At 44.0% G+C, this 14,366-nt stretch overlaps 1 long non-coding RNA gene across 1 annotated transcript in view; it reads right to left on the bottom strand.

Annotated features, from left to right (window-relative positions):
- LOC127641841 (uncharacterized) overlaps positions 1–13,075 on the bottom strand; it is a 31,129-nt gene extending 18,054 nt beyond the window's left edge. Inside the window, exon 1 of the long non-coding RNA XR_007970235.1 lies at positions 12,406–13,075. This is a non-coding gene — a long non-coding RNA (uncharacterized LOC127641841). The remainder of the gene's footprint in view (positions 1–12,405) is intronic.
- Between the last annotated feature and the right edge of the window lie 1,291 nt (positions 13,076–14,366).

The raw sequence follows: 14,366 nt of genomic DNA, 5'->3' as shown, positions 1-14,366 counted from the left end.
CTTGCCTCTGGTGTGTTAGATCTGTCATCTGTTCCCCATGTACTATATTTCCCATCATTACCTGATCTGATCACCTCCAGCTGTTTCCCATTATTCCTCACCTGTGTTTAATTATCTCATTAGTCTTTGTGTATATAATGCCCTGATTTCTGTTCAGTATTGGTCAATATTTGAATGTTTGTGGCTTTCCACCTGTTCAACTCTGCTGTCCTGGCCTTCTGCTGGACTTATTCAGTTCTTCTAGCCATCTGCCCGTGTTGCCTCTGTCATCTGTTCCCCATGTACTATATTTCCCATCATTACCTGATCTGATCACCTCCAGCTGTTTCCCATTATTCCTCACCTGTGTTTAATTATCTCATTAGTCTTTGTGTATATAATGCCCTGATTTCTGTTCAGTAGTTGAACGTTTGTTTGTGGCTGTCCACCTGATCAGCTCTGCTGTCCTGGACTTCTGCTGGACTTGTTCTGTTCTTCTAGCCATCTGACTGTGTTGCCTCTGTCATCTGTTCCCCATGTACTATATTTCCCATCATTACCTGATCTGATCACCTCCAGCTGTTTCCCATTATTCCTCACCTGTGTTTAATTATCTCATTAGTCTTTGTGTATATAATGCCCTGATTTCTTTTCAGTAGTTGAACGTTTGTTTGTGGCTGTCCACCTGATCAGCTCTGCTGTCCTGGCCTTCTGCTGGACTTGTTCTGTTCTTCTAGCCATCTGCCTGTGTTGCCTCTGTCATCGTTCCCCATGTACTATATTTCCCATCATTACCTGATCTGATCACCTCCAGCTGTTTCCCATTATTCCTCACCTGTGTTTAATTATCTCATTAGTCTTTGTGTATATAATGCCCTGATTTCTGTTCAGTATTGGTCAATATTTGAATGTTTGTGGCTTTCCACCTGTTCAACACTGCTGTCCTGGCCTTCTGCTGGACTTATTCAGTTCTTCTAGCCATCTGCCTGTGTTGCCTCTGTCATCTGTTCCCCATGTACTATATTTCCCATCATTACCTGATCTGATCACCTCCAGCTGTTTCCCATTATTCCTCACCTGTGTTTAATTATCTCATTAGTCTTTGTGTATATAATGCCCTGATTTCTGTTCAGTCCTGGTCATTTGTTGAATGTTATTAGACCTACCGTGATTTGCCCATGCCCTAAGTGGATGTTTTTTCCTCTTTATATTATTGTTTTCTACCGTGGATTTCTACTTTCCTGGCCGTCTACTGGACCTGCTCTGGTGTCTCTGGTGTCGTGGCTGTCCACCTGATCAGCTCTGCTGTCCTGGCCTTCTGCTGGACTTATTCAGTTCTTCTAGCCATCTGCCCGTGTTGCATCTGTCATCTGTTCCCCATGTACTATATTTCCAATCATTACCTGATCTGATCACCTCCAGCTGTTTCCCATTATTCCACACCTGTGTTTAATTATCTCATTAGTCTTTGTGTATATAATGCCCTGATTTCTGTTCAGTAGTTGAATGTTTGTTTGTGGCTGTCCACCTGATCAGCTCTGCTGTCCTGGTCTTCTGCTGGACTTATTCAGTTCTTCTAGCCATCTGCCTGTGTTGCCTCTGTCATCTGTTCCCCATGTACTATATTTCCCATCATTACCTGATCTGATCACCTCCAGCTGTTTCCCATTATTCCTCACCTGTGTTTAATTATCTCATTAGTCTTTGTGTATATAATGCCCTGATTTCTGTTCAGTATTGGTCAATATTTGAATGTTTGTGGCTTTCCACCTCTTCAACTCTGCTGTCCTGGCCTTCTGCTGGACTTATTCAGTTCTTCTAGCCATCTGCCTGTGTTGCCTCTGTCATCTGTTCCCCATGTACTATATTTCCCATCATTACCTGATCTGATCACCTCCAGCTGTTTCCCATTATTCCTCACCTGTGTTTAATTATCTCATTAGTCTTTGTGTATATAATGCCCTGATTTCTGTTCAGTAGTTGAACGTTTGTTTGTGGCTGTCCACCTGATCAGCTCTGCTGTCCTGGCCTTCTGCTGGACTTGTTCTGTTCTTCTAGCCATCTGCCTGTGTTGCCTCTGTCATCTGTTCCCCATGTACTATATTTCCCATCATTACCTGATCTGATCACCTCCAGCTGTTTCCCATTATTCCTCACCTGTGTTTAATTATCTCATTAGTCTTTGTGTATATAATGCCCTGATATCTGTTCAGTAGTTGAATGTTTGTTTGTGGCTGTCCACCTGATCAGCTCTGCTGTCCTGGCCTTCTGCTGGACTTATTCAGTTCTTCTAGCCATCTGCCTGTGTTGCCTCTGTCATCTGTTCCCCATGTACTATATTTCCCATCATTACCTGATCTGATCACCTCCAGCTGTTTCCCATTATTCCTCACCTGTGTTTAATTATCTCATTAGTCTTTGTGTATATAATGCCCTGATTTCTGTTCAGTAGTTGAATGTTTGTTTGTGGCTGTCCACCTGATCAGCTCTGCTGTCCTGGCCTTCTGCTGGACTTATTCTGTTCTTCTAGCCATCTGCCTGTGTTGCCTCTGTCATCTGTTCCCCATGTACTATATTTCCCATCATTACCTGATCTGATCACCTCCAGCTGTTTCCCATTATTCCTCACCTGTGTTTAATTATCTCATTAGTCTTTGTGTATATAATGCCCTGATTTCTGTTCAGTAGTTGGTCAATGTTTGAATGTTTGTGGCTGTCCACCTGATCAGCTCTGCTGTCCTGGCCTTCTGCTGGACTTATTCAGTTCTTCTAGCCATCTGCCTGTGTTGCCTCTGTCATCTGTTCCCCATGTACTATATTTCCCATCATTACCTGATCTGATCACCTCCAGCTGTTTCCCATTATTCCTCACCTGTGTTTAATTATCTCATTAGTCTTTGTGTATATAATGCCCTGATTTCTGTTCAGTCCTGGTCATTTGTTGAATGTTATTAGACCTACCGTGATTTGCCCATGCCCTACGTGGATGTTTTTTCCTCTTTATATTATTGTTTTCTACCGTGGATTTCTACTTTCCTGGCCGTCTACTGGACCTGCTCTGGTGTCTCTGGTGTCGTGGCTGTCCACCTGATCAGCTCTGCTGTCCTGGCCTTCTGCTGGACTTGTTCTGTTCTTCTAGCCATCTGCCTGTGTTGCCTCTGTCATCTGTTCCCCATGTACTATATTTCCCATCATTACCTGATCTGATCACCTCCAGCTGTTTCCCATTATTCCTCACCTGTGTTTAATTATCTCATTAGTCTTTGTGTATATAATGCCCTGATATCTGTTCAGTAGTTGAATGTTTGTTTGTGGCTGTCCACCTGATCAGCTCTGCTGTCCTGGCCTTCTGCTGGACTTGCTCTGTTCTTCTAGCCATCTGCCTGACCTGCTCATGTCTCGTGGCGTTCCACCTGATCCTCTCTGGTCTCCTGGGCCTCCTGGCCATCTGCTTGATCTGCTCCAGTCTCACTGCTCTCCGACTTCATCTGGGCCATGTTCTCCTCATTCCCTTGCCTCTGGTGTGTTAGATCTGTCATCTGTTCCCCATGTACTATATTTCCCATCATTACCTGATCTGATCACCTCCAGCTGTTTCCCATTATTCCTCACCTGTGTTTAATTATCTCATTAGTCTTTGTGTATATAATGCCCTGATTTCTGTTCAGTAGTTGAATGTTTGAATGTTTGTGGCTGTCCACCTGATCAGCTCTGCTGTCCTGGCCTTCTGCTGGACTTATTCAGTTCTTCTAGCCATCTGCCTGTGTTGCCTCTGTCATCTGTTCCCCATGTACTATATTTCCCATCATTACCTGATCTGATCACCTCCAGCTGTTTCCCATTATTCCTCACCTGTGTTTAATTATCTCATTAGTCTTTGTGTATATAATGCCCTGATTTCTGTTCAGTAGTTGAATGTTTGTTTGTGGCTGTCCACCTGATCAGCTCTGCTGTCCTGGCCTTCTGCTGGACTTATTCAGTTCTTCTAGCCATCTGCCTGTGTTGCCTCTGTCATCTGTTCCCCATGTACTATATTTCCCATCATTACCTGATCTGATCACCTCCAGCTGTTTCCCATTATTCCTCACCTGTGTTTAATTATCTCATTAGTCTTTGTGTATATAATGCCCTGATTTCTGTTCAGTAGTTGAACGTTTGTTTGTGGCTGTCCACCTGATCAGCTCTGCTGTCCTGGCCTTCTGCTGGACTTGTTCTGTTCTTCTAGCCATCTGCCTGTGTTGCCTCTGTCATCTGTTCCCCATGTACTATATTTCCCATCATTACCTGATCTGATCACCTCCAGCTGTTTCCCATTATTCCTCACCTGTGTTTAATTATCTCATTAGTCTTTGTGTATATAATGCCCTGATATCTGTTCAGTAGTTGAATCGTTTGTTTGTGGCTGTCCACCTGATCAGCTCTGCTGTCCTGGCCTTCTGCTGGACTTGTTCAGTTCTTCTAGCCATCTGCCTGTGTTGCCTCTGTCATCTGTTCCCCATGTACTATATTTCCCATCATTACCTGATCTGATCACCTCCAGCTGTTTCCCATTATTCCTCACCTGTGTTTAATTATCTCATTAGTCTTTGTGTATATAATGCCCTGATTTCTGTTCAGTAGTTGGTCAATGTTTGAATGTTTGTGGCTTTCCACCTGTTCAGCTCTGCTGTCCTGGCCTTCTGCTGGACTTATTCAGTTCTTCTAGCCATCTGCCTGTGTTGCCTCTGTCATCTGTTCCCATGTACTATATTTCCCATCATTACCTGATCTGATCACCTCCAGCTGTTTCCCATTATTCCTCAACTGTGTTTAATTATCTCATTAGTCTTTGTGTATATAATGCCCTGATTTCTGTTCAGTATTGGTCAATATTTGAATGTTTGTGGCTTTCCACCTGTTTAACTCTGCTGTCCTGGCCTTCTGCTGTACTTATTCAGTTCTTCTAGCCATCCGCCTGTGTTGCCTCTGTCATCTGTTCCCCATGTACTATATTTCCCATCATTACCTGATCTGATCACCTCCAGCTGTTTCCCATTATTCCTCACCTGTGTTTAATTATCTCATTAGTCTTTGTGTATATAATGCCCTGATTTCTGTTCAGTCCTGGTCATTTGTTGAATGTTATTAGACCTACCGTGATTTGCCCATGCCCTACGTGGATGTTTTTTCCTCTTTATATTATTGTTTTCTACCGTGGATTTCTACTTTCCTGGCCGTCTACTGGACCTGCTCTGGTGTCTCTGGTGTCGTGGCTGTCCACCTGATCAGCTCTGCTGTCCTGGCCTTCTGCTGGACTTGTTCTGTTCTTCTAGCCATCTGCCTGTGTTGCCTCTGTCATCTGTTCCCCATGTACTATATTTCCCATCATTACCTGATCTGATCACCTCCAGCTGTTTCCCATTATTCCTCACCTGTGTTTAATTATCTCATTAGTCTTTGTGTATATAATGCCCTGATATCTGTTCAGTAGTTGAATGTTTGTTTGTGGCTGTCCACCTGATCAGCTCTTCTGTCCTGGCCTTCTGCTGGACTTGCTCTGTTCTTCTAGCCATCTGCCTGACCTGCTCATGTCTCGTGGCGTTCCACGTGATCCTCTCTGGTCTCATGGGCCTCCTGGCCATCTGCTTGATCTGCTCCAGTCTCACTGCTCTCCGACTTCATCTGGGCCATGTTCTCCTCATTCCCTTGCCTCTGGTGTGTTAGATCTGTCATCTGTTCCCCATGTACTATATTTCCCATCATTACCTGATCTGATCACCTCCAGCTGTTTCCCATTATTCCTCACCTGTGTTTAATTATCTCATTAGTCTTTGTGTATATAATGCCCTGATTTCTGTTCAGTATTGGTCAATATTTGAATGTTTGTGGCTTTCCACCTGTTCAACTCTGCTGTCCTGGCCTTCTGCTGGACTTATTCAGTTCTTCTAGCCATCTGCCCGTGTTGCCTCTGTCATCTGTTCCCCATGTACTATATTTCCCATCATTACCTGATCTGATCACCTCCAGCTGTTTCCCATTATTCCTCACCTGTGTTTAATTATCTCATTAGTCTTTGTGTATATAATGCCCTGATTTCTGTTCAGTAGTTGAACGTTTGTTTGTGGCTGTCCACCTGATCAGCTCTGCTGTCCTGGACTTCTGCTGGACTTGTTCTGTTCTTCTAGCCATCTGACTGTGTTGCCTCTGTCATCTGTTCCCCATGTACTATATTTCCCATCATTACCTGATCTGATCACCTCCAGCTGTTTCCCATTATTCCTCACCTGTGTTTAATTATCTCATTAGTCTTTGTGTATATAATGCCCTGATTTCTGTTCAGTAGTTGAACGTTTGTTTGTGGCTGTCCACCTGATCAGCTCTGCTGTCCTGGCCTTCTGCTGGACTTGTTCTGTTCTTCTAGCCATCTGCCTGTGTTGCCTCTGTCATCTGTTCCCCATGTACTATATTTCCCATCATTACCTGATCTGATCACCTCCAGCTGTTTCCCATTATTCCTCACCTGTGTTTAATTATCTCATTAGTCTTTGTGTATATAATGCCCTGATTTCTGTTCAGTATTGGTCAATATTTGAATGTTTGTGGCTTTCCACCTGTTCAACACTGCTGTCCTGGCCTTCTGCTGTACTTATTCAGTTCTTCTAGCCATCTGCCTGTGTTGCCTCTGTCATCTGTTCCCCATGTACTATATTTCCCATCATTACCTGATCTGATCACCTCCAGCTGTTTCCCATTATTCCTCACCTGTGTTTAATTATCTCATTAGTCTTTGTGTATATAATGCCCTGATTTCTGTTCAGTCCTGGTCATTTGTTGAATGTTATTAGACCTACCGTGATTTGCCCATGCCCTAAGTGGATGTTTTTTCCTCTTTATATTATTGTTTTCTACCGTGGATTTCTACTTTCCTGGCCGTCTACTGGACCTGCTCTGGTGTCTCTGGTGTCGTGGCTGTCCACCTGATCAGCTCTGCTGTCCTGGCCTTCTGCTGGACTTGTTCTGTTCTTCTAGCCATCTGCCTGTGTTGCCTCTGTCATCTGTTCCCCATGTACTATATTTCCCATCATTACCTGATCTGATCACCTCCAGCTGTTTCCCATTATTCCTCACCTGTGTTTAATTATCTCATTAGTCTTTGTGTATATAATGCCCTGATATCTGTTCAGTAGTTGAATGTTTGTTTGTGGCTGTCCACCTGATCAGCTCTTCTGTCCTGGCCTTCTGCTGGACTTGCTCTGTTCTTCTAGCCATCTGCCTGACCTGCTCATGTCTCGTGGCGTTCCACGTGATCCTCTCTGGTCTCATGGGCCTCCTGGCCATCTGCTTGATCTGCTCCAGTCTCACTGCTCTCCGACTTCATCTGGGCCATGTTCTCCTCATTCCCTTGCCTCTGGTGTGTTAGATCTGTCATCTGTTCCCCATGTACTATATTTCCCATCATTACCTGATCTGATCACCTCCAGCTGTTTCCCATTATTCCTCACCTGTGTTTAATTATCTCATTAGTCTTTGTGTATATAATGCCCTGATTTCTGTTCAGTATTGGTCAATATTTGAATGTTTGTGGCTTTCCACCTGTTCAACTCTGCTGTCCTGGCCTTCTGCTGGACTTATTCAGTTCTTCTAGCCATCTGCCCGTGTTGCCTCTGTCATCTGTTCCCCATGTACTATATTTCCCATCATTACCTGATCTGATCACCTCCAGCTGTTTCCCATTATTCCTCACCTGTGTTTAATTATCTCATTAGTCTTTGTGTATATAATGCCCTGATTTCTGTTCAGTAGTTGAACGTTTGTTTGTGGCTGTCCACCTGATCAGCTCTGCTGTCCTGGCCTTCTGCTGGACTTGTTCTGTTCTTCTAGCCATCTGACTGTGTTGCCTCTGTCATCTGTTCCCCATGTACTATATTTCCCATCATTACCTGATCTGATCACCTCCAGCTGTTTCCCATTATTCCTCACCTGTGTTTAATTATCTCATTAGTCTTTTGTGTATATAATGCCCTGATTTCTGTTCAGTAGTTGAACGTTTGTTTGTGGCTGTCCACCTGATCAGCTCTGCTGTCCTGGCCTTCTGCTGGACTTGTTCTGTTCTTCTAGCCATCTGCCTGTGTTGCCTCTGTCATCTGTTCCCCATGTACTATATTTCCCATCATTACCTGATCTGATCACCTCCAGCTGTTTCCCATTATTTCTCACCTGTGTTTAATTATCTCATTAGTCTTTGTGTATATAATGCCCTGATATCTGTTCAGTAGTTGAATCTTTGTTTGTGGCTGTCCACCTGATCAGCTCTGCTGTCCTGGCCTTCTGCTGGACTTGTTCTGTTCTTCTAGCCATCTGCCTGTGTTGCCTCTGTCATCTGTTCCCCATGTACTATATTTCCCATCATTACCTGATCTGATCACCTCCAGCTGTTTCCCATTATTCCTCACCTGTGTTTAATTATCTCATTAGTCTTTGTGTATATAATGCCCTGATTTCTGTTCAGTATTGGTCAATATTTGAATGTTTGTGGCTTTCCACCTGTTCAACTCTGCTGTCCTGGCCTTCTGCTGGACTTATTCAGTTCTTCTAGCCATCTGCCTGTGTTGCCTCTGTCATCTGTTCCCCATGTACTATATTTCCCATCATTACCTGATCTGATCACCTCCAGCTGTTTCCCATTATTCCTCACCTGTGTTTAATTATCTCATTAGTCTTTGTGTATATAATGCCCTGATTTCTGTTCAGTAGTTGAATGTTTGTTTGTGGCTGTCCACCTGATCAGCTCTGCTGTCCTGGCCTTCTGCTGGACTTATTCATTTCTTCTAGCCATCTGCCTGTGTTGCCTCTGTCATCTGTTCCCATGTACTATATTTCCCATCATTACCTGATCTGATCACCTCCAGCTGTTTCCCATTATTCCTCACCTGTGTTTAATTATTTCATTAGTCTTTGTGTATATAATGCCCTGATTTCTGTTCAGTATTGGTCAATATTTGAATGTTTGTGGCTTTCCACCTGTTCAACTCTGCTGTCCTGGCCTTCTGCTGGACTTATTCAGTTCTTCTAGCCATCTGCCCGTTTTGCCTCTGTCATCTGTTCCCCATGTACTATATTTCCCATCATTACCTGATCTGATCACCTCCAGCTGTTTCCCATTATTCCTCACCTGTGTTTAATTATCTCATTAGTCTTTGTGTATATAATGCCCTGATTTCTGTTCAGTAGTTGAACGTTTGTTTGTGGCTGTCCACCTGATCAGCTCTGCTGTCCTGGCCTTCTGCTGGACTTGTTCTGTTCTTCTAGCCATCTGCCTGTGTTGCCTCTGTCATCTGTTCCCCATGTACTATATTTCCCATCATTACCTGATCTGATCACCTCCAGCTGTTTCCCATTATTCCTCACCTGTGTTTAATTATCTCATTAGTCTTTGTGTATATAATGCCCTGATATCTGTTCAGTAGTTGAATGTTTGTTTGTGGCTGTCCACCTGATCAGCTCTTCTGTCCTGGCCTTCTGCTGGACTTGCTCTGTTCTTCTAGCCATCTGCCTGACCTGCTCATGTCTCGTGGCGTTCCACGTGATCCTCTCTGGTCTCATGGGCCTCCTGGCCATCTGCTTGATCTGCTCCAGTCTCACTGCTCTCCGACTTCATCTGGGCCATGTTCTCCTCATTCCCTTGCCTCTGGTGTGTTAGATCTGTCATCTGTTCCCCATGTACTATATTTCCCATCATTACCTGATCTGATCACCTCCAGCTGTTTCCCATTATTCCTCACCTGTGTTTAATTATCTCATTAGTCTTTGTGTATATAATGCCCTGATTTCTGTTCAGTATTGGTCAATATTTGAATGTTTGTGGCTTTCCACCTGTTCAACTCTGCTGTCCTGGCCTTCTGCTGGACTTATTCAGTTCTTCTAGCCATCTGCCCGTGTTGCCTCTGTCATCTGTTCCCCATGTACTATATTTCCCATCATTACCTGATCTGATCACCTCCAGCTGTTTCCCATTATTCCTCACCTGTGTTTAATTATCTCATTAGTCTTTGTGTATATAATGCCCTGATTTCTGTTCAGTAGTTGAACGTTTGTTTGTGGCTGTCCACCTGATCAGCTCTGCTGTCCTGGACTTCTGCTGGACTTGTTCTGTTCTTCTAGCCATCTGACTGTATTGCCTCTGTCATCTGTTCCCCATGTACTATATTTCCCATCATTACCTGATCTGATCACCTCCAGCTGTTTCCCATTATTCCTCACCTGTGTTTAATTATCTCATTAGTCTTTGTGTATATAATGCCCTGATTTCTGTTCAGAAGTTGAACGTTTGTTTGTGGCTGTCCACCTGATCAGCTCTGCTGTCCTGGCCTTCTGCTGGACTTGTTCTGTTCTTCTAGCCATCTGCCTGTGTTGCCTCTGTCATCTGTTCCCCATGTACTATATTTCCCATCATTACCTGATCTGATCACCTCCAGCTGTTTCCCATTATTTCTCACCTGTGTTTAATTATCTCATTAGTCTTTGTGTATATAATGCCCTGATATCTGTTCAGTAGTTGAATCTTTGTTTGTGGCTGTCCACCTGATCAGCTCTGCTGTCCTGGCCTTCTGCTGGACTTGTTCTGTTCTTCTAGCCATCTGCCTGTGTTGCCTCTGTCATCTGTTCCCCATGTACTATATTTCCCATCATTACCTGATCTGATCACCTCCAGCTGTTTCCCATTATTCCTCACCTGTGTTTAATTATCTCATTAGTCTTTGTGTATATAATGCCCTGATTTCTGTTCAGTATTGGTCAATATTTGAATGTTTGTGGCTTTCCACCTGTTCAACTCTGCTGTCCTGGCCTTCTGCTGGACTTATTCAGTTCTTCTAGCCATCTGCCTGTGTTGCCTCTGTCATCTGTTCCCCATGTACTATATTTCCCATCATTACCTGATCTGATCACCTCCAGCTGTTTCCCATTATTCCTCACCTGTGTTTAATTATCTCATTAGTCTTTGTGTATATAATGCCCTGATTTCTGTTCAGTAGTTGAATGTTTGTTTGTGGCTGTCCACCTGATCAGCTCTGCTGTCCTGGCCTTCTGCTGGACTTATTCATTTCTTCTAGCCATCTGCCTGTGTTGCCTCTGTCATCTGTTCCCATGTACTATATTTCCCATCATTACCTGATCTGATCACCTCCAGCTGTTTCCCATTATTCCTCACCTGTGTTTAATTATTTCATTAGTCTTTGTGTATATAATGCCCTGATTTCTGTTCAGTATTGGTCAATATTTGAATGTTTGTGGCTTTCCACCTGTTCAACTCTGCTGTCCTGGCCTTCTGCTGGACTTATTCAGTTCTTCTAGCCATCTGCCCGTTTTGCCTCTGTCATCTGTTCCCCATGTACTATATTTCCCATCATTACCTGATCTGATCACCTCCAGCTGTTTCCCATTATTCCTCACCTGTGTTTAATTATCTCATTAGTCTTTGTGTATATAATGCCCTGATTTCTGTTCAGTAGTTGAACGTTTGTTTGTGGCTGTCCACCTGATCAGCTCTGCTGTCCTGGCCTTCTGCTGGACTTGTTCTGTTCTTCTAGCCATCTGCCTGTGTTGCCTCTGTCATCTGTTCCCCATGTACTATATTTCCCATCATTACCTGATCTGATCACCTCCAGCTGTTTCCCATTATTCCTCACCTGTGTTTAATTATCTCATTAGTCTTTGTGTATATAATGCCCTGATATCTGTTCAGTAGTTGAATGTTTGTTTGTGGCTGTCCACCTGATCAGCTCTGCTGTCCTGGCCTTCTGCTGGACTTGCTCTGTTCTTCTAGCCATCTGCCTGACCTGCTCATGTCTCGTGGCGTTCCACCTGATCCTCTCTGGTCTCCTGGGCCTCCTGGCCATCTGCTTGATCTGCTCCAGTCTCACTGCTCTCCGACTTCTTCTGGGCCATGTTCTCCTCATTCCCTTGACTCTGGTGTGTTAGATCTGTCATCTGTTCCCCATGTACTATATTTCCCATCATTACCTGATCTGATCACCTCCAGCTGTTTCCCATTATTCCTCACCTGTGTTTAATTATCTCATTAGTCTTTGTGTATATAATGCCCTGATTTCTGTTCAGTAGTTGAATGTTTGTTTGTGGCTGTCCACCTGATCAGCTCTGCTGTCCTGGCCTTCTGCTGGACTTGTTCTGTTCTTCTAGCCATCTGCCTGTGTTGCCTCTGTCATCTGTTCCCCATGTACTATATTTCCCATCATTACCTGATCTGATCACCTCCAGCTGTTTCCCATTATTCCTCACCTGTGTTTAATTATCTCATTAGTCTTTGTGTATATAATGCCCTGATTTCTGTTCAGTAGTTGAACGTTTGTTTGTGGCTGTCCACCTGATCAGCTCTGCTGTCCTGGCCTTCTGCTGGACTTGCTCTGTTCTTCTAGCCATCTGCCTGACCTGCTCATGTCTCGTGGCGTTCCACCTGATCCTCTCTGGTCTCCTGGGCCTCCTGGCCATCTGCTTGATCTGCTCCAGTCTCACTGCTCTCCGACTTCATCTGGGCCATGTTCTCCTCATTCCCTTGCCTCTGGTGTGTTAGATCTGTCATCTGTTCCCCATGTACTATATTTCCAATCATTACCTGATCTGATCACCTCCAGCTGTTTCCCATTATTCCACACCTGTGTTTAATTATCTCATTAGTCTTTGTGTATATAATGCCCTGATTTCTGTTCAGTAGTTGAATGTTTGTTTGTGGCTGTCCACCTGATCAGCTCTGCTGTCCTGGCCTTCTGCTGGACTTATTCAGTTCTTCTAGCCATCTGCCTGTGTTGCCTCTGTCATCTGTTCCCCATGTACTATATTTCCCATCATTACCTGATCTGATCACCTCCAGCTGTTTCCCATTATTCCTCACCTGTGTTTAATTATCTCATTAGTCTTTGTGTATATAATGCCCTGATTTCTGTTCAGTATTGGTCAATATTTGAATGTTTGTGGCTTTCCACCTGTTCAACTCTGCTGTCCTGGCCTTCTGCTGGACTTATTCAGTTCTTCTAGCCATCTGCCTGTGTTGCCTCTGTCATCTGTTCCCCATGTACTATATTTCCCATCATTACCTGATCTGATCACCTCCAGCTGTTTCCCATTATTCCTCACCTGTGTTTAATTATCTCATTAGTCTTTGTGTATATAATGCCCTGATTTCTGTTCAGTCCTGGTCATTTGTTGAATGTTATTAGACCTACCGTGATTTGCCCATGCCCTAAGTGGATGTTTTTCCTCTTTATATTATTGTTTTCTACCGTGGATTTCTACTTTCCTGGCCGTCTACTGGACCTGCTCTGGTGTCTCTGGTGTCGTGGCTGTCCACCTGATCAGCTCTGCTGTCCTGGCCTTCTGCTGGACTTGTTCTGTTCTTCTAGCCATCTGCCTGTGTTGCCTCTGTCATCTGTTCCCCATGTACTATATTTCCCATCATTACCTGATCTGATCACCTCCAGCTGTTTCCCATTATTCCTCACCTGTGTTTAATTATCTCATTAGTCTTTGTGTATATAATGCCCTGATATCTGTTCAGTAGTTGAATGTTTGTTTGTGGCTGTCCACCTGATCAGCTGTTCTGTCCTGGCCTTCTGCTGGACTTGCTCTGTTCTTCTAGCCATCTGCCTGACCTGCTCATGTCTCGTGGCGTTCCACGTGATCCTCTCTGGTCTCATGGGCCTCCTGGCCATCTGCTTGATCTGCTCCAGTCTCACTGCTCTCCGACTTCATCTGGGCCATGTTCTCCTCATTCCCTTGCCTCTGGTGTGTTAGATCTGTCATCTGTTCCCCATGTACTATATTTCCCATCATTACCTGATCTGATCACCTCCAGCTGTTTCCCATTATTCCTCACCTGTGTTTAATTATCTCATTAGTCTTTGTGTATATAATGCCCTGATTTCTGTTCAGTATTGGTCAATATTTGAATGTTTGTGGCTTTCCACCTGTTCAACTCTGCTGTCCTGGCCTTCTGCTGGACTTATTCAGTTCTTCTAGCCATCTGCCCGTGTTGCCTCTGTCATCTGTTCCCCATGTACTATATTTCCCATCATTACCTGATCTGATCACCTCCAGCTGTTTCCCATTATTCCTCACCTGTGTTTAATTATCTCATTAGTCTTTGTGTATATAATGCCCTGATTTCTGTTCAGTAGTTGAACGTTTGTTTGTGGCTGTCCACCTGATCAGCTCTGCTGTCCTGGACTTCTGCTGGACTTGTTCTGTTCTTCTAGCCATCTGACTGTGTTGCCTCTGTCATCTGTTCCCCATGTACTATATTTCCCATCATTACCTGATCTGATCACCTCCAGCTGTTTCCCATTATTCCTCACCTGTGTTTAATTATCTCATTAGTCTTTGTGTATATAATGCCC

This window comes from Xyrauchen texanus, unplaced genomic scaffold (genome assembly GCF_025860055.1).
Source record: "Xyrauchen texanus isolate HMW12.3.18 unplaced genomic scaffold, RBS_HiC_50CHRs HiC_scaffold_184, whole genome shotgun sequence".
Taxonomy (NCBI): domain Eukaryota; kingdom Metazoa; phylum Chordata; class Actinopteri; order Cypriniformes; family Catostomidae; genus Xyrauchen; species Xyrauchen texanus.
The sequence above is the reverse complement of the archived record's forward strand: the minus strand, read 5'-3'. Positions and strand labels throughout refer to the sequence as shown.